Source organism: Bubalus kerabau, chromosome 15 (genome assembly GCF_029407905.1).
Source record: "Bubalus kerabau isolate K-KA32 ecotype Philippines breed swamp buffalo chromosome 15, PCC_UOA_SB_1v2, whole genome shotgun sequence".
NCBI lineage: Eukaryota > Metazoa > Chordata > Mammalia > Artiodactyla > Bovidae > Bubalus > Bubalus kerabau.
In genome coordinates this window covers 13,145,394-13,168,376 of record NC_073638.1, presented here as the reverse complement: position 1 = coordinate 13,168,376, position 22,983 = coordinate 13,145,394, and the positions used below count along the sequence as shown (strand labels likewise).

General features: G+C 40.0%; 1 long non-coding RNA gene across 1 annotated transcript in view; it reads left to right on the top strand.

Moving 5' to 3' along the window:
- The first annotated feature begins 10,957 nt into the window (after nucleotides 1-10,957).
- Nucleotides 10,958-22,983, top strand: part of LOC129628286 (uncharacterized) — a 32,068-nt gene continuing 20,042 nt past the window's right edge. The window contains exon 1 of the long non-coding RNA XR_008702753.1: nucleotides 10,958-11,347. This is a non-coding gene — a long non-coding RNA (uncharacterized LOC129628286). The remainder of the gene's footprint in view (nucleotides 11,348-22,983) is intronic.

Genomic DNA, 22,983 nt, shown 5'->3' with positions numbered 1-22,983 from the left:
AGGCCAAGTCAAAGCGAAAACGACTCCCAGTTGTGCATGTATCTGGTGGTGGAAGTAAAGTCTGATGTTGTAAAGAATAATATTGCATAGGATCCTGCAATGTTAGGTCCATGACTCAAGGTAAATTGGAAGTGATAAAACAGGAGATGCAAGAGTGAACAAAGACATCAGTGAACTAAAGTGGACCAGAATGGGTGAATTTAAGTTAGATGACCATTATAGCTACTACTGTGGGCAAGAATCCCTTAGGAGAAAGAGTAGCCCTCATAGTCAACAGAAGAGTCTGAAATGCAGTACTTGGGTACAGTCTCAAAAACAACAGAATGATCTCTGTTCATGTCAAGGCAAACCATTCAATATCACACTAATCCAAGTCTCTGCCCAACCACTAATGATGAAGAAGCTGCAGCTGAATGAAGAAGTCTTCCATGAAGACCTACAAGAAATTTTAGAACCAATACCAAAAAAAAAAGTAGTCTCCCTTTCATCATAGGGAACTGGAATGCAAAAGTAGGAAGTCAAGAGATATCTGGAGTAACAGGGAAGTCTGGCCTTGGATTACAAAATAAAGTAGGGCAAAGGCTAACAGATGGATATATCAAAACGACAAGAGAATGCACTGCTCATAGCAAACAATCTCTTCCAACAACATGAGAGACAACTCTACACATGGACATCACCAGATGGTCAATACCAAAAACAGACTGATTGTATTCTTTGCAGCTGAAGATGGAAAAGCTCTATACAGTCATCAAAAACAAGACTGGAAGCAGACTGTGGCTCAGATCATGAACTCCTTATTGTAAAATTCAGACAAAATTAAGTTGAAGAAAGCAGGGGAATCTGCTAGGCCTTTCAGATATGAGCTAAATCAAACCCCTTCTGATTATACAGTGGAAGTAACAAATAGATTCAAGGGATTAGATCTGATAGACAGCGTGTTTGAAGAACTAAGGATAGAGGTTCAAGATGCAGTGATCAAAACCATCCTTAAGAAAAAAAAAATACAAAAAGGCAAAATGGTTGTCCAAGGAGGCCTTACAAATAGCTGAGAAAAGAAGAGAACCAAAAGGCAAAGAAGAAAAAGAAAGATATATCCATCTGAATGCAGAATTCCAAAGAATAGCAAGGAGAGATAAGAAATACTTCCTATGTGATCAATGCAAAGAAACAAAGGATAGAATGAGTAAGACTAGAGATCTCTTAAAGAAAATTAGAGATACCAAGGGAATATTTCATGGGCACAATAAAGGACAGAAATGATATGGAAATAAAAGAAGCAGAAGATATTAAGAAGAGGTGGCAAAAATACACAAGAACTATACAAGAAACCTCTTAATAACCCAGATAACCACTATGGTGTGATCACTCACTTAGAACTAGACATCCTGTAATATGAAGTCAAGTGGGCTTTAGGAAACATCACTGTGAACAAAGCTAGTGGAGGTGATAGACATCCAGTTGAGTTATTTCAAATCCTAAAAGATGATGCTGTGCAAGTGCTGCACTCGATATGCCTGCAAATTTGGAAAACAGCAGTAGACACAAGAGTGGAAAAGGTCAGTTTTTATTGCAATCTCAAAGAAAGGCAATGCCAAATAATGTCCAAACTACAATTGCACTCATTTCACATGCTCACAAAGTAATGCTCAGAATACTCCTCACTAGGCTTCAAGAGGACGTGAACAAAGAATTTCCAGATATTCAAGATGGATTTAGAAAAGGCAGAGGAATCAGAGATCAAATTGTCGACATCTATTGGATTATAGAAAAAGCAAGAGAATTCAAGAAAAATACCTACTTCTGCTTTATTGGATACGCTAAAGCCTTTGACATTGGGTATAACAACAAAATGTGGAAAATTCTCAAAAATATGGGAATCCCAGACCACTTCACCTGCCTCCTGAGAAACCTGTATTTAGGACAAGAAGAAACAGAACTGTACATGGAACAATGGACTGGTTCAAAATTGGGAAAGGAGTATTTCTAGGCTGTATATTGTCATATTGTCACTCCGCTTACTTAGCTACTAGGCAGAGCACTTCATGAAGAATGCAGGCTGGATGAAGCACAAGCTAGAACCAAGATTGCACAGAGAAATATCAATAACCTCAGATATGTAAGATGACACCACCTTTATGGCAGAAAGCTAAGAGGAACTAAAAAGTCTCCTGATGAAAAGTGAGGGAGAGTGAAAAAGTTGGCTTACTGCTCAATATTTAGAAAACAAAGATCATGGCACCTGATGCCATCACTTCATGGCAAATAGATGGGGAAACAATGGAAACAGTGAGAGTCTTTATTTTCTTGGGCTCCAAAATCACTGCAAATGGTGGCTGCAGCTATGAAATATGCTTGCTCCTTCGAAGAAAAACTATGACAAACCTGACAGCATATTGAAAAGCAGAGACATTACTTTGTCAACAAAGGTCCATATAGTCAAAGCTGTGGTTTTTCCAGTAGTCATGTATGGATGTGAGAGTTAGACCATAAAGAAGGCTGAGCACTGTAAGTATTGATGCTTTTGAACTGTGGTGTTGGAGAAGACTCTTGAGAGTCCTTTGGACTGCAAGGAGATCAAACTAGTCCATCCTAAAGGAAACCAACTCTGAATATTCATTGGAAGGACAGACGCTGAAGCTCCAATACTTTCAGAGATCAGAGATCAGATCAGTCGCTCAGTCGTGTCCGACTCTCTGTGACCCCATGAATCGCAGCATGCCAGGCCTCCCTGTCCATCACCAACTCCTGGAGTTCACTCAGACTCACGTCCATCAAGTCAGCGATGCCATCCAGCTATCTCATCCTCTGTCGTCCCCTTCTGCTCCTGCCCCCAATCCCTCCCAGCATCAGAGTCTTTTCCAATATGTCAGCTCTTCGCATGAGGTGGCCAAAGTACTGGAGTTTCAGCGTTAGCCCCATTCCTTCCAAAGAAATCCCAGGGCTGATCTCCTTCAGAATGGACTGGTTGGATCTCTTTGCAGTCCAAGGGACTCTCAAGAGTCCAATACTTTAGCCACCTGATACGAAGAACTGACTCATTAGAAAAGACTCTGATGCTGGGAAAGATTGAAAGCAGAAGGTGAAGAGGATGACAGAGGATGAGATTTTTGGATGGCATCACAGATTCAATGGATATGCGTTTGAGCAGGCTTCAGGAGATGGTGAAGGACAGGGAGGCCTGATGTGCTGAAGTCCATGGGGTCACAAAGACATGACTGAGTGACTGAATAACAATATTGGCAAAGGAAAACTAAGTTGCTACCAGAACATTTTTACATGTTAGTAATATGTAAGCAGGCTTACTCCTTAGGCATTTATGAAAGTAGTTTTACAGATAGAAAATGATAATAGAAAAAGATCTGAAGCTTTAAAATAAAGGAAAACAGTAGAAAAGACAAAAATCGTGGCAAATACACTAGATTCTTCTCATCGTGGGTTTCTTAATCATATATGATGACTGAAGCAAATTTATAACATCTGTCATAATTGTTAATGTGGAATGTGAAGTCAAGTGGGCCTTAGGAAGCATCACTATGAACAAAGCTAGTGGAGGTGATGGAATTCCAGTTGAGCTATTCCAAATCCTGAAAGATGATGCTGTGAAAGTGCTGCACTCAATATGCCAGCAAATTTGGAAGACTCAGCAGTGGCCACAGGACTGGAAAAGGTCAGTTTTCATTCCAATCCCAAAGAAAGGCAATGCCAAAGAATGCTCAAACTACTGCACAATTGCACTCATCTCACACGCTAGTAAAGTAATGCTCAAAATTCTCCAAGCCAGGCTTCAGCAATATGTGAACCGTGAACTTCCTGATGTTCAAGCTGGTTTTAGAAAAGGCAGAGGAACCAGAGATCAAATTGCCAACATCCGGTGGATCATAGAAAAAGCAAGAGAGTTCCAGAAAAACATCTATTTCTGCTTTATTGACTATGCCAAAGCCTTTGACTGTGTGGATCACAATCAACTGTGGAAAATTCTGAAAGAGATGGGAATACCAGACCACCTGATCTGCCTCTTGAGAAATCTGTATGCAGGTCAGGAAGCAACAGTTAGAACTGGACATGGAACAACAGACTGGTTCCAAATAGGAAAAAGAGTTCGTCAAGGCTGTATATTGTCACCCTGTTTATTTAACTTATATGCAGAGTACATCATGAGAAACTCTGGACTGGAAGAAACACAAGCTGGAATCAAGATTGCTGGGAGAAATCTCAATGACCTCAGATATGCAGATGACACCACCCTTATGGCAGAAAATGAAGAGGAACTCAAAAGCCTCTTGATGAAAGTGAAAGTGGAGAGTGAAAAAGTTGGCTTAAAGCTCAACGTTCAGAAAACGAAGATCATGGCATCTGGTCCCACCACTTCCTGGGAAATAGATGGGGAAACAGTGGAAACGGTGTCAGACTTTATTTTTGGGGGCTCCAAAATCATTGCAGATGGTGACTGCATCCATGAAGTTAAAAGACACTTACTCCTTGGAAGGAAAGTTATGACCAACCTAGATAGCATATTGAAAAGCAGAGACATTACTTTGCCAACAAAGTTGCGTCTAGTCAAGGCTATGGTTTTTCCTGTGGTCATGTATGGATGTGAGAGTTGGACTGTGAAGAAGGCTGAGCACTGAAGAATTAATGCTTTTGAACTGTGGTGTTGGAGAAGACTCTTAAGAGTCCCTTGGACTGCAAGGAGATCCAACCAGTCCATTCTGAAGGAGATCAGCCCTGGGATTTCTTTGGAAGGAATGATGCTAAAGCTGAAACTCCATTCCTTTGCCACCTCATGCGAAGAGTTGACTCATTGGAAAAGACTCTGATGCTGGGAGGGATTGGGGGCAGGAGGAGAAGGGGACGACAGAGGATGAGATGGCTGGATGACATCACTCACTCAATGGACGTGAGTCTGAGTGAACTCCGGGAATTGGTGATGGACAGGGAGGCCTGGCGTGCTGCGATTCATGGGGTCGCAGAGAGTCGGACACGACTGAGCGACTGATCTGATCTGATGGAGAAAACGTTCATATAAAAATAAACAAAGGGAAACCTTACTTAAAATGGAGTCAGGGTCACAAATGGAGAGCTCTCAAGCCCATATCACTCACTGTAGCCTACATAACCATCAGGAATAAGAATTATTTTAACTGATCTGTTTGTATAGAATTCTTTGTATAAAATTTTCTGTTTCAACTTCTTATGCCTGATTAAAAGAATGTTACTTCCTGCACAAGGAGAACTTTTTTTTTTAAATGAAATTTTATCTCTTGTTTTCTGAAAAAAGAAGAGCTTTCCCTGCCCCAGCAAGAATGCACTAAACTCTGCTTGCAGCCAATAAGAAGATGTCATAACCTTGAATGTATTCTCCAAAAAACTTTTTTTTTTTTAAAACCTCTCCCCAGTTTCCTCCTGAAGCCTAATAAAAGCTGACCTTCCCTTTGTGACTTTTGACTTTCCTATTTTTCATCATAGATTCCCTGTCCTGAATTCTTTGCAATTCCCAATAAACCCATTTTTCTGGCTTCAAAAGGATTATGTTGAAAAAACGAAGAGAATATGGGAGCTTAGATAAAAGGAAGATTATAATATTTCACTTAAAATGGCAAAATATTAGCAACAATAGGCTTTGATAACTTATGTATATATGTTGGATTTCCTAGGGCAACCAGTAAGGAAACTAACTGCTGCTGCTGCTGCTGCTGCTAAGTCGCTTCAGTCGTGTCCAACTCTGTGTGACCCCATAGACGGCAGCCCACCAGGCTCCTCCATTCCTGGGATTCTACAGGCAAAAATACTGGAGTAGGTTGCCATTTCCTTCTCCAAAATACAGCGTAATCAAAGCAGAATTTATAAAAACAAGAAAAACTACTATGAAATTTTCAAGTAAATCAAGAAATGACAAAAAGGTAAAAATAGAGGCAAAAAATAGAAAAACAAATAGAAAAATATTAGAATTGCAGCTGTAAGCCCTAAACATCAGTAATAACTTTAAATGTAGACTAAAGCACCAACTAAAAGACACAAATTTGTGGATTTGATGAAAGAAAATAAAATAACTATATGTTGTTTATAGAAAACTCTTTACAAACACAATATAAAAAATAAAAAAGTAAAGAGCAGAAATATATATATTATGGTAATATTAACTAAAAAGCATTGTATATGTTAATATAAAATAGTGTAGAGTTTAAAACAAAGAAAATCACATTAAATAATAAAAGGGATTATTACATAATGGTAAATGGATCATCATGTCATGATTCTTTATGCAAATTTCATAATAATAAAAGGGTCAAATTTTCAAGAAATTAGTGATTCTAAGTATACATATGTGAAAAAACAAAGCTGCAAAATACATAAAGGCTGATGGGGTGAAGAGAAAAAGAACATAGAAATGCACAGTTTTAGCTGACATTTCAAAACACCACTTGATAAAACTAATAGACATAAAAACAAGAAAAATATCAAATAATTGAACAAAACCATCAATCAATAGCATCTACTTGACATTTATAGAACAACTCAACAAACTATAGCATAATACATATTTTATTAAAATGTTCATGGCATATTTACTAAGATTGAACATATCTTGGGCCACAAAACAAACTTCAACATGTTTAACAGATCTGAATTTATTTTCATGTGTTATGTCTAACCATAATGGAATTAAACTAGAAAACAATAACCTAAAAACAACCTCAAAATCCCCAAACACTTGGAAATTAAACTGCTCATTTCTAAACAATCTATGCCTCAAAGAACAAGTCCCTAGGAAACAGAAATATACATATAATTTAAAGAAATTGAAACAAATATATATTAGAATATGGAGGATGTACTTAAAACAGTCTTGATAGGAAAATATATAACACAAAATACTTATTAAAGATGGAAAGGGCTCAAATTATCTAAATCCCTATAAAAAATATTGAAAGCTCAAATACACCAAAAGGGGGGGGGGGGGAAAGAAATAATAAAAATAAGAAAATCTAATTAAACTGAAAGCATGGAAACAATAAAGAAAATCAATGGAACAAAATTTTGTTTTTGAAAAACACCTCAATAAAATGGATCACCTGCAGCAAAACTTAAAGATATAAATGCCAATATGAGAAGTAAAATATAAGATATCATTAGAGGTGCTGCAGACATTAAAAGAATAATAAGGGAATATTATGAACAGCTTTACACTGATAAATTTCAAAATGTTGAAGAATTGGATAATTTCCTCAAAACAACACATTACTAAAACTCAATCAAGATGAAATAGATAACCTGAAGAGCCCTATAACAATCAAATGAATTAAATTTGCTATTTAAAATTTACATTCCTCCCCCAATGCTCACACATGTATATCCTTAGGCCCAGACTTCCTCACTGAAAATTTTTACCAAAGTGCTAGTAATGAAGAATTAATTTCAATTTTATACACTCTTTTTCAGTGGATAGAAGAGCAGAGATTAGTTCTGACTTTATTTTATGAAGCCAGTGTTAGCCTGATACTCAAACTAAACAAAGATAGTATCCAAAAGAAAACAAAAAAAAAAGACAAAATTATAATTATAAAAATAGAGGGGAATTATCTTAACTTGATAATGTATCTACAAACAATACAAAACACTCTATAGCAAGCATCATCTTTAATGGTTAAAGATTGAATTCTTTCTACTACTAGGAAAAAGGCAAAGATATTTAGTTACTACCTCACTCGTGGTATTCAACATAGCCCTATAAATTCTAGCTATTTCAAAGAGAAACAAGCAAAAAAAACAAAAAAAGAATATCAACCTCAATTTCACACAGCGCACAAAAATTAACTCAAAATAGATGATGCAGTTAAATATAGAATATTAACCTATGAAACTTTTATAAGAAAACTATGAAAAAAAATTGGGGATTTGGGCTAGCAAGTTTGTTGACTCGAATACCAAAATCATGATCCAAAAATGAAAAGTTATATGTAAATTGGTCCCATCAAAAGTAAAAGTTTTGCCCTGATAAAGAATGAAGAATGATGAAGATGAAAAGACAATGAAGAAGATGAAAAGACCAGCTACAATTTGAGAGAAAAACTTGCATACCACAACCTGATAAATGATTGTGTTGCAGATACCTAAAACGCCTCAAAACTCAACAGATGAAAAGAAAAAAAAAAATCCAATTAGAAATTTAGTAAAAGATATAAACATACATTTCACAGAGGAGGATATCATGCAAATAAGCATGTTAAAAGCTATTCCACACCACTAGCCCTTGTGTGTGTGTGTGTGTTCAGTTATGTCTGACTGTTTGCAACCTTGTGGGTTGTAGCCCAACTGCCAGGCTCTTCTGTCTGTGGAATTTTCCAGGAAAGAATACTGGAGGGGGTTGCTATTTCCTACGCCAGGGTATCTTACCAACCCAGGGATTGAACCCACGGATTTTGCATCTCCTGCATTGGCAGGTGAATTCCTTACCACTGCACCACCTGGGAAGCCCTTAGGGAAATAAAAATTAAAACCATAATGAGAGATATCACAACTTAACTATCAGAGTGGCTAAAATAAAAAAAAATAGTGATAATATCAAATATATTGGAGAAAATACATTGCATGGGGATGTAGAATTAACATTCTATCATAAAACTAAGCATGCAATTACTATGTAATCATGTAATTGCATTCTCAGGCAATTTATTTCAGATAAATGAAAATTTATGCTTATACAAACACCTGCACATGAATGTTCATAATTGCCTTATCTGTGATACTCCCAAACTAGAAGCAACCCAGAAGTTCTTCAATGAGTAAAATTTTAGACCATGGTCCATTCACACAATGGAATACAAGTTAAAAAAAAAAAGAAGCAAATCACTGATACACTCAACAACTTCAGGAATGACCATCATAACACCACAGAACTGAGACATCAGAGAAGCTAATCTTTTTATCCCTATCAGGAACATAGAGAATCAGAAGGCTGACACTAGAAATACTGAAATGAAAAGCTGTATAATTAAGATTCCAAGTTAGGATAATAGTTGCTGGTAGCCATTACTGCAACTTCCTTATCACGGGAAAGGGGAGTCTGGTTGCTACTGAAACCCAGTTCTTTTTGATATTACAAAGCTGGTGACCAGACAAGGAAACAGTGACTCATGTTGCCATTGTTACTGTGACCATCTTTTGATGCTCATAAAGTTAGCAGTGGCATCTCCTCAATCTTGTTTGTCATCAGAGTATAACAAAAAGCATTAAAAAAAAAAAAAAAGCCTCTATTCATTTCAATCTCCCAAGTCTTGCTTAAGAGCAACCAATTGGCAGAAATATTTATATTAAACATTTATGACTGAACAATGTACTAAATAATGTAGGGATGATGAAGACGAAGATATTTTTTCCTTGTAGTAATTATTTAACTGAATAGAAAATAAAAACACATATTTCATTAAAATATAATTTGGAGGAAGAATAAAAGAAACATATCTGTTTAGCTGATCTGCATTTTGAGGTTGTTTTTAAATTTGTTAATTAATAATGATAGTGTGAGGCATGTTCAAGAACAGAGAGTATTTTTTTTAAATGTTTTATTTTCTGTTTATTTGACATGGAAGTAATCATAATAATCATTTAATTGATTGTGAAAGGTATATATATGCTATAAAGATATGGTTTTAATGTTTCCTTGCCCCACAATTTCAGTTGGAACTTAGCATTCATAGAGAAGTTGGGTAAATGTAATACATAGGTCAAGCTCCTTATATGTAGAAAAATACATGTCATTTTGTGAACTCATACTTGTGTCCAAAAGTTTAAAGTGTTTAAATCAGTAACAACTGTTTAAAAGCATACATAATGCTAAGAAATATTTGAGTTGGTTATTCTGTGGTTTTATTTGCCCTGAATTAATAAAATGTTTGAGTTGCATTAATTAGCTTCTTTCCACAGGACTGGAAAAAGTCAATCAGCATCCCAATACCCAAGAAGGGAAGTACTAAAGAATGTTCAAACCATTGGATAATTGCACTCATCTTCCATGCTAGTAAGGTCATGTTTCGAATCTTACATGCCAGGCTCCAGCATTATTGGAACCAAGAACTTCCTGATGTTCAAGCTGGGTTTAGAAAGGCAGAGTGACCAGAGATCAAATTGCCAGCATTTGGTGGATCATAGAGAAAACAAGGGGATTCCAGAAAAACATCTATCTCTGTTTGATCGACTACACTAAAGCCTTGACTGTGTGGATCATAACAAACTGTGGAAAGCTCTTAAAGAGATGGGAATACCAGGCCATCTTACATGTCTCCTGAGAAACCTGTAAGTAGGTAGGTCAAGAAACCTGAACCTTGTATGGAGCAACTGATTGGTTCAAGGTTGAAAAATGAGTACAACAGGGCTCTCTGTTCTGTTTGTTTAACTTATATGCTGAACACATCATGAGAAATGCTGGCTGGATGAGTTACAAGATGGAATCAAGATAGGCAGGAGAAACATCAATAACCTCAGATATGTGGATGATACCACTCTAATGGCAGAAAGCAAACAGGAACTAAAGAAACCTTTTGATGGAGGTGAAAGAGGAGAATGAAGAGACAGCTTAAAACTAAATATTAAAAATCAAAGTTCATGGCATCCAGCCCCATTATTTCATGGCAAATAGAAGGGGAAAATGTGGAAGTAGTGACAAATTTCCTCTTCTTGGGCTCTAAAATCACTGCATATGTTGATTGAAGCCATGAAATCAGAAGATGATTTCCTTTTGGCAAGAAATCTGTGATAAACCTAGACAGTGTGTTGAAAAGCAGAGACATTACTCTGCCAATAAAGGTCTATATAGTCAAGGCTATGGTCTTCCCAGTGGTCACATATTGAGAGAGTCAGTTCCTAGGCAGGTTGATAAGAAGTCTAGGGGTCCCCAAGGAGAGAGGGGTCTGGAATTCTCAAGGAGGAAGAAAGGACAAACTTTTTTTCCTTCTCTACATTCCTTAGGATTATATAACAATAATGTATCCTGCCTGAGGACAGTCTCTGGATTAAACCTTCTGGCTAATTCTGTTATCTTAAAATGTAAATTATGGGAGTAGGTCTGGTGAGGTCTTTACAACCTCCAGACATTCTTTGGATTATATAACTTCATTGTTAACACTAGCAAGAGGGTACTCTTTCTGCCCCCTTCTGATGCCTATGTCAGAAGCTTTCTCTATCTCCTTAATACTTTAATAAAACTTTATTACACAAAAGCTCTGAGTGATCATCTCTGGCCCAGGATTGAATTCTTCTCCTCTGGGGACCAAGAATGCCAGTGTCTTCGCGTGATTCAACAACAACCTTTCATCTTGGGGGCTCATCCGGGATCCTTCAGGACAAGGTAAGGATGCTTGGAGCTTTAGTTCTTTGTTCTCTTAGCGAACACGTTTTCTGCTGTGCTTTACTAACTCTACCGTGTGCTTGTGTGAATGAATGGCATGTCCTGCGTGAAGCAAGTAAGGAGCCCTGCTCTGTGGTTCCACGGTGATCTCATACGGCTTATGGCAGAAACCTGTCGGGGCATTATACCGACCTGCCAATGCCAAGAGGCACCCAATGTCTCCTTTGGGAACCGACCAGAAATGGGCAAAGCGTGTGGACCGAACTCTCCTTTCTCAGTCAAACTTTTTGGTCTCTTTGACCATTTCAGAACTCCTTGGGAATTAGAAATACTAACCTAATCTATTGGGTCATAGACTTTCAAGGGACTTGTGATTTATACTGTTATTGTGTACTGTGGCTTAGGTCCCAAACTTGGATTGGTAGTCAAGAAAGCGCCTAGCCTCGCTAGGAATCCAAAGTTCGGAAGCTAGATGGAGCTCTAGCTCCAAGAACATCTCTGAGGTTAAGGGTTACTCAGATTGGGACTGCAATGGGTTTTTTTCCTTTGCTAATGCTGGCTCTTAGCCACCCCAGAGACGGAAGCCCACCAGGCTCCCCCGTCCTTGGGATTCTCCAGGCAAGAACACTGGAGTGGGTTGCCATTTCCTTCTCCAATGAATGAAAGTGAAATGTTAAAGGGAAGTCTCTCAGTCGTGTCCGACTCCCAGCAACCCCATGGACTACAGCCCACCAGGCTCCTCCATCCATGGGATTCTCCAGGCAAGAGTACTGGAGTGAGGTGCCATTGCCTTTTCTGCTTAGTGTATCAGAGGAGGCTATTATACTGGTGTGGTGATGCTTGGAAAGAACTTCTCAGTTTTATGTTCGTGTCGGTCTTATTGTGGTCAGGAAATACTCAGGGTCGTGCACAGGCACTCAGGTGACAAATGTTTCCCCTAGTAGTCTTAGCTTGGGAGGCATTCCGGAAGGTTACTCTGATTCACCCCAGGTGACATCAGAGGCAAGCAAAGTTAAAGGTGAAGAGCTGAACGTCAAGTAGGGATGCTATCAAGTCTACCCCTGGTACATCCCCACCCCATCTCGGTGGTAGAACCAGGAGGGACGTGGACTGCACCTGTGTTGGTAAAGGACAGACTAAGTCCAACCAGGAAGGAAAAGCTTTTGGTGTAACGTCTGTCTACACCCCCATCTAGAGCAGGAAGGGATGCCTCCGGTAGAAAAATGGCACTGGTCGCTTTTTTTCTCTCTTAGAGATGGGAGCTAACAATTCCAGCCTCACTCCTTTGAACTGTATCCTGAAAAACTGGGATAGATTTGATCCCCAGGGCTTAAAGACAACACACCTGGTCTTCCTATGTGATACCGCATGGCCATGGTATCCATTGAAGGACGGCAAACGGTGGCCAGTTGGAGGGTGTCTTAAGTATAATCAGATCAGTCGCTCAGTCGTGTCCAACTCTTTGCGACCCCATGAATCACAGCATGCCAGGCCTCCCTGTCCATCATCAACTCCCGGAGTTCACTCAGACTCACGTCCATCGAGTGAGTGATGCTATCCAGCCATCTCATCCTCTGTCGTCCCCTTCTCCTCCTGCCCCCAATCCCTCCCAGCATCAGAGTCTTTTCCAATGAGTCAACTCTTCGCATGAGGTGGCCAAAGTACTGGAGTTTCAGCTTTAGCATCATTCCTTCCAAAGAAATCCCAGGGCTGATCTTCAGAATGGCCTGGTTGGATCTCCTTGCAGTCCAAGGGACTCTTAAGAGTCTTCTCCAACACCACAGTTCAAAAGCATCAATTCTTCGGCGCTCAGCCTTCTTCACAGTCCAACTCTCACATCCATATATGACCACAGGTAAAACCATAGCCTTGACTAGACGAACCTTTGTTGGCAAAGTAATGGCTCTGCTTTTGAATATGCTATCTAGGTTGGTCATAACTTTCCTTCCAAGGAGTAAGTGTCTTTTAATTTCATGGCTGCAGTCACCATATGTAGTGATTTTGGAGCCCAAAAAAATAAAGTCTGACACTGTTTCCCCATCTATTTGCCATGAAGTGGTGGGACCGGATGCCATTATCTTCGTTTTCTGAACGTTGAGCTTTAAGCCAACTTTTTCACTCTCCACTTTCACTTTCATCAAGAGGCTTTTGAGTTCCTCTTCATTTTCTGCCATAAGGGTGGTGTCATCTGCATATCTGAGGTTATTGAGATTTCTCCTGGCAATCTTGATTCCAGTTTGTGTTTCTTCCAGTCCAGAGTTTCTCATGATGTACTCTGCATATAAGTTAAATAAACAGGGTGACAATATACAGCCTTGACGAACTCCTTTTCCTATTTGGAACCAGTCTGCTGTTCCATGTCCAGTTCTAACTGTTGCTTCCTGACCTGCATACAGATTTCTCAAGAGGCAGATCTGGTGGTCTGGTATTCCCATCTCTTTCAGAATTTTCCACAGTTGATTGTGATCCACACAGTCAAAGGCTTTGGCATAGTCAGTAAAGCAGAAATAGATGTTTTTCTGGAACTCTCTTGCTTTTTCTATGATCCAGCGGATGTTGGCAATTTGATCTCGGGTTCCTCTGCCTTTTCTAAAACCAGCTTGAACATCAGGAAGTTCACGGTTCACATATTGCTGAAGCCTGGCTTGGAGAATTTTGAGCATTCCTTTACTAGCGTGTGAGATGAGTGTAATTGTGCGGTAGTTTGAGCATTCCTTGGCATTGCCTTTCTTTGGGATTGGAATGAAAACTGACCTTTTCCAGTCCTGTGGCCACTGCTGAGTCTTCCAAATTTGCTGGCATATTGAGTGCAGCACTTTCACAGCATCATCTTTCAGGATTTGGAATAGCTCAACTGGAATTCCATCACCTCCACTAGCTTTGCCTGTAGGGATGCTTTCTAAGGCCCACTTGACTTCAGATTGCAGGATGTCTGGCTCTAGGTCAGTGATCACACCATCGTGATTATCTGGGTCTTTTTTGTACAGTTCTTCTGTGTATTCTTGCCATCTCTTCTTAATATCTTCTGCTTCTGTTAAGTCCATACCATTTCTGTCCTTTATAGAGCTCATCTTTGCATGAAATATTCTTTTGGTATCTCTGATTTTCTTGAAGAGATCCCTAGTCTTTCCCATTCTGTTGTTTTCCTCTATTTCTTTGCATTGATCACTGAGGAAGGCTTTCTTATCTCTTCTTGGTATTCTTTGGAACTCTGCATTCAGATGCTTATATCTTTCCTTTTCTCCTTTGCTTTTCACTTCTCTTCTTTTCACAGCTATTTGTACGGCCTCCCCAGACAGCCATTTTGCTTTTTTGCATTTCTTTTCTATGGGAATGGTCTTGATCCCTGTCTCCTGTACAATGTCACGAACCTCATTCTATAGTTCATCAGGAACTCTATCTATCAGATCTAGTCCCTTAAATCTATTTCTCACTTCCACTGTATAATCATAAGGGATTTGATTTAGGTCATACCTGAATGGTCTAGTGGTTTTCCCTACTTTCTTCAATTTCAGTCTGAATTTGGCAATAAGGAGTTCATGATCTGAGCCACAGTCAGCTCCTGGTCTTGATTTTGCTGACTGTATAGAGCTTCTCCATCTTTGGCTGCAAAGAATATAATCAATCTGATTTCGGTGTTGACCATCTGGTGATGTCCATGTATAGAGTCTTCTCTTGTGTTGTTGGAAGAGGGTGTTTGTTATGACCAGTGCATATTCTTGGCAAAACTCCATCAGTCTTTGCCCTGCTTCATTCTGTATTCCAAGGCCAAATTTGCCTGTTACTCCAGGTGTTTCTTGACTTCCTACTTTTGCATTCCAGTCCACTATAATGAAAAGGACATCTATTTTGGGTGTTAGTTCTAAAAGGTCTTGTAGGTCTTCATAGAACCATTCAACTTCAACTTCTTCAGCATTACTGGTTGGGGCATAGACTTGGATTACTGTGATATTGAATGGTTTTCCTTGGAAACGAACAGAGATCATTCTGTCGTTTTTGAGATTGCATCCAAGTATTGCATTTCGGACTCTTTTGTTGACCATGATGGCCACTCCAGTTCTTCTGAGGGATTCCTGCCCTCAGTAGTAGATATAATGGTCATCTGAGTTAAATTCACCCATTCAAGTCCATTTGAGTTCGCTGATTCCTAGAATGTCAACATTCACTCTTGCCATCTCTTGTTTTACCACTTCCAATCTGCCTTGATTCATGGACCTGACATTCCAGGTTCCTATGCAATATTGCTCTTTACAGCATCAGACCTTTCTTCTATCACCAGTCACATCCACAGCTGGGTATTGTTTTTGCTTTGGCTCCATCCCTTCATTCTTTCTGGAGTTATTTCTCCAATGATCTCCAGTAGCATATTGGGAACCTACTGACCTGAGGAGTTTCTCTTTCAGTATCCTATCATTTTGCCTTTTCATACTGTTCATGGGGTTCTCAAGGCAAGAATACTGAAGTGGTTTGCCATTCCCTTCTCCAGTGGACCACATTCTGTCAAATCTCTCCACCATGACCCGCCCGTCTTGGGTTGCCCCACGGGCATGGCTTAGTTTCACTGAGTTAGACAAGGCTGTGGTCATAGTGTGATTAGATTGACTAGTTTTCTGTGAGTATAGTTTCAGTGTGTTTGCCCTCTGATACCCTCTTGCAACACCTACCATTTTACTTGGGTTTCTCTTACCTTGGGCGTGGGGTATTTCTTCACGGCTGCTCCAGCAAAGTGCAGCCATTGCTCCTTACCTTGGACGAGGGGTAACTCCTCACCGCCGCCCTTCCTGACCTTCCTTAAGTATAATACTGTTCTACAATTAGACTGGTTCTGTAAGGAACAAGGGAAATGGGTAAAGGAGCATATGTGTTTCCCTTTTTCTCTCTGCGAAATATGCCGGACTTAAGTCCTAAGGGTATAGATTTGGGCATGAAACCTTCAGCTCCCTCCTGTCCTCTTACTTTGCCCCCGTACCTGGAAATCCAAACTGAGATTCAAACTGCCCACATGGAGGTCCAAACAACTCCTGTCTCAGTATGACCTCAGACTACTCTGGTTTCAGTAGAAACTCAGACCATTGAAGTAAGATATGAGATGGAGGACAGGAGACAAAGAGAAGAGGAAAAACAGGTTTCTCCAAGCTATCCCTGGGATCATATGCACAGAGCAGCCAGAGAGACTGAGGAACAGCCACACAAGCTGTTGCCTCTTTATGAAACACCCACTGGGAGAAATAATCAGTAGGTGAGTTAATAAGCTTTTTTCTTATCAAGAAATACAAAGAATCAAGGAAGATCTGGGAGACTATTTAGAGGACCCAGAAAAATATCTTAGAGCTTTTAAAGGTGTTACTCTGCTTTATGACCTCACTTGGAAGGATGTGATGTATATCTTGGGACAAACGTTGACTCCCGAGTCAAATATTCGAGTTTTGGGAAAAGCGGTTGCTTATAGAGATGAATGGCTTGGTAATGAATCAGTAGGGAAGAGGGAGAATGAGATAGTGGCCCTCCCCACTGGGAATCAGGCAGTCCCAACTATAGAACCAGACTGGGACTACAACACAGCTAAAGAAAGATGGGATCAGAGTCATCTTGTTAGATGTATTCTTGAAGGAATTTACCAGGAGCTTCCTTCTTGAAGGACTTAGGCAGGCACGTTCTAAGCCTTTACACTATGGCAAATTAGGCAGGCACATTCTAAGGCTTTAAACTATGCCAATTTGGAGGAGAAGGAAGCTCCTGGTAAATTCCTAGATAAACTGAGAGAAGGCCTTCGCAGATTCACTGAGACTGATCCCGAAAGTGAAGAGGGAAAAGTGATCTTAAAGAATAGATTTCTCACTCAGTCGGCTCCAGATATCCGCCGTAAGCTATTAAAACAGGCGTATGGACCAAATCAGACTTTAGATACTCTGTTACAACTGGCTCAGACAGTCTATTATGGTAGGGAATATGAGGAAAAGAAAGAAAGGCAAAAAAAGACAAAGGAAAAGGCAGAAGCCTTCGCCATGGCTATGAAAAACGTTCTTAAACAGCCTGAGAAAAATGCCCTGAGGGGCCCAGGTGAAAAGGGATGGGCTTGCTATTACTGTGGAAAGGAGGGACACCTCAAGCGGGATTGCCCTCAGGCATCTAAGCCGCCCCCGGCTCCATGTCCTGTCTGCAAAGGACCACACTGGAAGAGAGACTGCCCCCAGAGGCGTAGGTCTCCCGGGTCGGACTCTCAAGACAATCAGGACTGAAGGTGCCCGGGGGTCCCAAACAAGCTCCTGTCCTAATTACACCTGAGGAACCCCGGGTATTAATAATTGTGGGGGGCCATTCGGAGAAGGCAATGGCACCCCACTCCAGTACTCTTGCCTGGAAAATCCCATGGACGGAGGAGCCTGGTGGGCTGCAGTCCATGGGGTCGCTGAGGGTCAGACAGAACTGAGCGACTTCACTTTTCACTTTCATGCATTGGAGAAGGAAACGGCAACCCACTCCAGTGATCTTGCCTGGAGAATCCCAGGGACGGGGGAGCCTGGTGGGCTGCCGTCTATGGGGTCACACAGAATCGGACATGACTGAAGTGACTTAGCATAGCATTCCGTCGATTTCCTTTTAGATACTAGGGCAACTTATTCTGTGCTTACTGAAGCCCCTGGCCCACTTTCTTCCCGATCCGCTTCCATAATGGGACTGTCTGGAAGAGCCAAAAGGTATTATTTCAGTTATTCTTTATCTTGCAACTGGGATTCTGTGCTGTTTTCACACAAGTTTCTGATCGTGCCAGAATCTCCCTCACCCCTTTTGGGAAGGGATATACTGAGCAAGGTCCATGCCTCTGTTTTCATGAATATGGAGCCCTCCCTTTCTCTCCCTTTAGTTGAACAAAATGTAAATCCTAGAGTATGGGCTGATGGAAAATCTGTGGGTCGAGCACAAAATGCTATCCCTGTAGTTTCTAAGCTCAAAGACCCACACGTATTTCCACATAAGAAGCAGTATCCACTGAAACCTGAAGTTAAGGAAGGGTTAAAACCCATCATCGAAAATTTAAAGGAGCAGGGACTATTAATTCCCTGTAACAGTCCTTGCAACACTCCTATTTTGGGTATAAAGAAATCGAATGGTAAATGGAGACTAGTTCAAGATTTACGAATAATAAATGAGGCTGTAGTTCCTTTACACCCCATGGTGCCTAATCCTTATACTCTACTGTCTGAAATTCCTGAACGGGCTAAATATTTCTCAGTAATTGATTTAAAGGATGCTTTCTATTCAGTGCCTTTGGTGGAAGAAAGTCAATTTCTATTTGCCTTTGAAGGCCCTACGGAGCCAGTTTCTCAGTTAACCTGGACAGTTTTGCCCCAGGGATTTTGTGACAGTCCTCACTTATTTGGACAAAGTTTGTCACGGGATCTACAAAACTTTAATAGCTCTGAAGCGGTGGTGTTACAATATGTAGATGATATTTTGCTCTGTGCTGAGACAGAGGAAGCTTGTTCACAAGCCTCAGAAGATTTCTTAAACTTTCTGGCAGGCTGTGGTTACAAGGCATCAAGAGAAAAGGCTCAGCTTTGTCAACAATCGGTTAGATATCTGGGCCTAATCATATCAGAAGGGACTAGGGCCATAGGCCCTGACAGAATTAAACCTATACTAAATCATCCCCTACCTATGACTTTAAGCCAATTGAGAGGATTTTGGGGAATTACAGGTTACTGTCACATTTGGATTTTGGGTAATGCGGAACTTGCCCCACCTTTATATAAACTTAAAGCTGAAACTCAGCAGGCCCAAACCGACAAACTGGTTTGGTCTCCAGAAACTCAAAAGAAACTCAGACTGCTCTCCTGCAAGCTCCAGCTCTGAGCTTGCCCACAGGGTCAGAATTTAATTTGTTTGTCACTGAAAGAAAAGGTGTGGCATTGGGAGTTTTGACAGAACCCCGAGGGCCTCCCCAGCAACCTATTGCTTATCTAAGCAGAGAATTATATGTAGTTTCACGTGGGTGGCCCCACTGCCTAAGAGTAATTGGGGCAGTGGCTTTATTAGCACCTGAAGCTTTAAAAATAATTAATGGATGAAACCTTACTGTACTGACTTCTCATGATGTGAGTGGAATATTAAATTCTAAGGTTAATATTGGATGACAGACAGTAGGCTTCTTAAATATCAGTCATTGTTGTTAGAAGGACCAGTAACTAAGCTTAAAGTTTGTGGAAATCTAAATCCTGCCACTTTCCTTCCTGAGAAGGAAAATGAAACACCTGATCACAATTGTTCTCAATTCCTAACTTTAAATTATGCAGCTCTGGAGGATCTAATGGATACCCCATTAGACATTCCTGACATGGAAATATTTACAGATGGCAGTTCTTTTGTTCGGGATGGAAAGCGTAAAGCAGGTTACGCTGTGGTGACTGTTGAACAGGTTTTGGAAGCAAAATCTCTCCTCCAGGGAACCAGTGCTCAGTTAGCGGAGCTTGTGGCTCTGACCCGAGCTCTAGAGTTAAGCAAAGGGCAGCAGATGGGCCTGATAATCTTTGTGAGTCTACTTCTGCTGACTCCAAAAATCCTGAGTCTGCCGTTTGAGCCTCAAGACAATGCGTTCCTGTCCTGGGCTCACTCCTATGCTGCATTCCACAATCGGTCTAACTGCTGGGTCTGCGAAGCGCTCCCCTCTTCATCAGTGGAAGGCTTCCAGAGGTGGACATCTCCACTTCAAGGAAAAGACTTTCTCCAAGTCTGTGAATACCTTCGACAACAATCACATGCGATGCCTCTTATTTATCTGATGACATTTACCAACCCTAAAATGGACTGGTGCAAAACTTTGCACTCTAACTATGGACATGATGTGACTTTTAATTTTGATTCTAAATATTGTGTTTTTGCTGTTTGCTCCCTGCATCTGTAACTGTATAACTGGATTTGTTTCTAGCCGCATGAAAGCTTTTAAGTTACAAATGATTGCTCAAACTCCTGCTACTGTTGCAACTTCCTCCAGCTATTATTTGGGGCCCCTGGATCAGATATCCTCAATATGAGGATTAGGAGAATATGTTGCTTCACCAATTTAGGCATAACGCCCCTTGTCAGCTCGGAAGCAGTTATGGAACGAGAACGATGGCCCTTTTCCCTAGTCAACATAATTCTCCTAAAATAAAAGGGGGGAATGAGAGAGTCAGTTCCTAGGCAGGTTGATAAGGAGTCTAGGGGTCCCCAAGGAGAGAGGGGTCTGGAATTCTCAAGGAGGAAGAAAGGACAAACTTTTTTCCTTCTCTACATTCCTTAGGATTATATAACAATAATGTATCCTGCCTGAGGACAGTCTCTGGATTAAACCTTCTGGCTAATTCTGTTATCTTAAAATATAAATTATGGGAGTAGGTCTGGTGAGGTCTTTACAACCTCCAGACATTCTTTGGATTATATAACTTCATTGTTAACACTAGCAAGAGGGTACTCTTTCTGCCCCCTTCTGATGCCAATGTCAGAAGCTTTCTCTAACTCCTTTATACTTTAATAAAACTTTATTACACAAAAGGTCTGAGCGATCAAGCCTCGTCTCTGGCCCAGGATTGAATTCTTCTCCTCCAGGGGCCAAGAATCCCGGTGTCTTCGCGTGATTCAACAACAACCTTTCAATATGGTGGTGAGAGCTGAACTGTAAAGAAGGAAGCTTCTGCTGCTGCTAAGTCGCTTCAGTCTGTCCAACTCTGTGCGACCCCATAGACAGAGCACCAGACAATTGATGCCTTCGAAATCTGGTGCTTGAGAAGACTCCTGAGAGTCCCTTGGATAGTGAGGAGATCAAACTAGTCAATCTTAAAGGAAATCAACCCTGAACCCTTATTGGAAGGACTGATGCTGAAGCTGAAGCTCCAGTATTTTGGTCACCTGATGCAAACACCCAACTCACTAGAAAAGTCCCTGATGCTGGAGAAGATTGAGAGCAGAAGGAGAAGAGGGCATCAGAGGATGAGATGGCTGGATGGCATCACTGATGCAATGGATATAAACTTGGGCAAACTCCAGGAGATGGTGAAGGACAAGGAGGCCTGGCATGATGCAGTCCACGGGGTTGCAAAGAGTTGGACATGACTGAGCAACTGAAAAACAATTAACTTCTTGAAGGGTAGGAATAGCAGGAATAACAGCAGAAATAATAAGTAACATATATTAAATACATCCTAAGTGGCAGGAATTTGTGTATACTCTACATATTTTGCATATACCATGTCATCGAATATTCATACCTACTTTAAGAAAAGAGTGATATACTATTAGTCATATGTTCATTTCAGTACAGTCACTCAGTCCAGCTCTTTGCGACCCCATGGACTGCAGCACGCCAGACCTCCTTGTCCATCACCAGCTCCCGGGGTTTTCTCAAACTCATGTCCATCTGTAACGGACGGCATATGAAATTAGCTGTTACTTCTGTATGAATGCCTCTGTGACTTGTTTTTTCACTCAAAATTGCTTTTTGGAAACTCATTCATGGAGATGCCTGTAGCTATAGCACATTCATTCGCAAATGCCAAATTATATGCAAAACTACTTTTTGCCAATTACATTTCCATCACAAGTGGATGAAATTCCATTGCTCCATATGCTTGAGGTATTTGTTTTGTCAGACTTTTACATTTTTGCCAATTTAGAGGTTGTGAAATACCTCATGTCGGTTTTACTTTCTAATTTTCCTAACTATATACAATTGAATATATTTTAAAAGTGTTATTTGGTATTCATATTTATTATTCTATGAAATGCACATTATTTTTCTTAACTAATGTTCTTTTAAATTAATACTCAAAATTTTATATAGCTTAAATGCTTAATGCTAATTATCAATGCAAATACCTTCTATAGTTTATGGACTGACTCAATTTTTAAGTTGTCCTTTGAAGAGACTTAAATCTTTTAATATAGTTAAACTTATATATTTCCATTTTGGTTTGTAATTTCTGTGCATTTTAAAAGGCATTCTTCAATCAATTAAGTCATACAGGTGTTTCCCTACTCTCTATTCAAAATTTTTTGTTTTGTATTTTTACATATACATAAATTCTATGAAATTTATGTATATGTAAATTAATCATGAAATTAATTTTATGAAGTGTCAATTAAAGAAATAATGAGTTTCCTATATGAAAACATTTTTCTAATACTATCTATAAACAGTGTTTTTCCCACAGATCTCCAATACCACCTTTTTAGGTACCAAGTTGCCATATATGATTGACTCTGTATCTGCACCATCTCTGTCTCTCTTTCTCTTGCTTTTATGTTTGCTTGTTTATTGCTGCTTTTCTTTGTCTCTAACCTAATTTCTATAGGTAAATGAAAAATTTTGAAGGATTATAGCACTTCCTTGTGATTATTATTCTTTGAAACATTCCTGACTTTACCCTGTCTGTATAAAACTTAAATCAACTTCTCACAATTTTTACGAAGAAAATTTAAAAAAATTTTTTACAAAGAAAATTGAAAAAATCTCTATAGGAAAATTTGGCAATAATTAAGAATTCTTGCCTAGAGAATCCCGTGGCCAGAGGAGCCTGCTGGGCTGCAGTCCATGGGGCTCACAGAATCAGACAGGACCGAAGCAACTTGGCATGCATGCATGCATTGGAGAAGGCAATGGC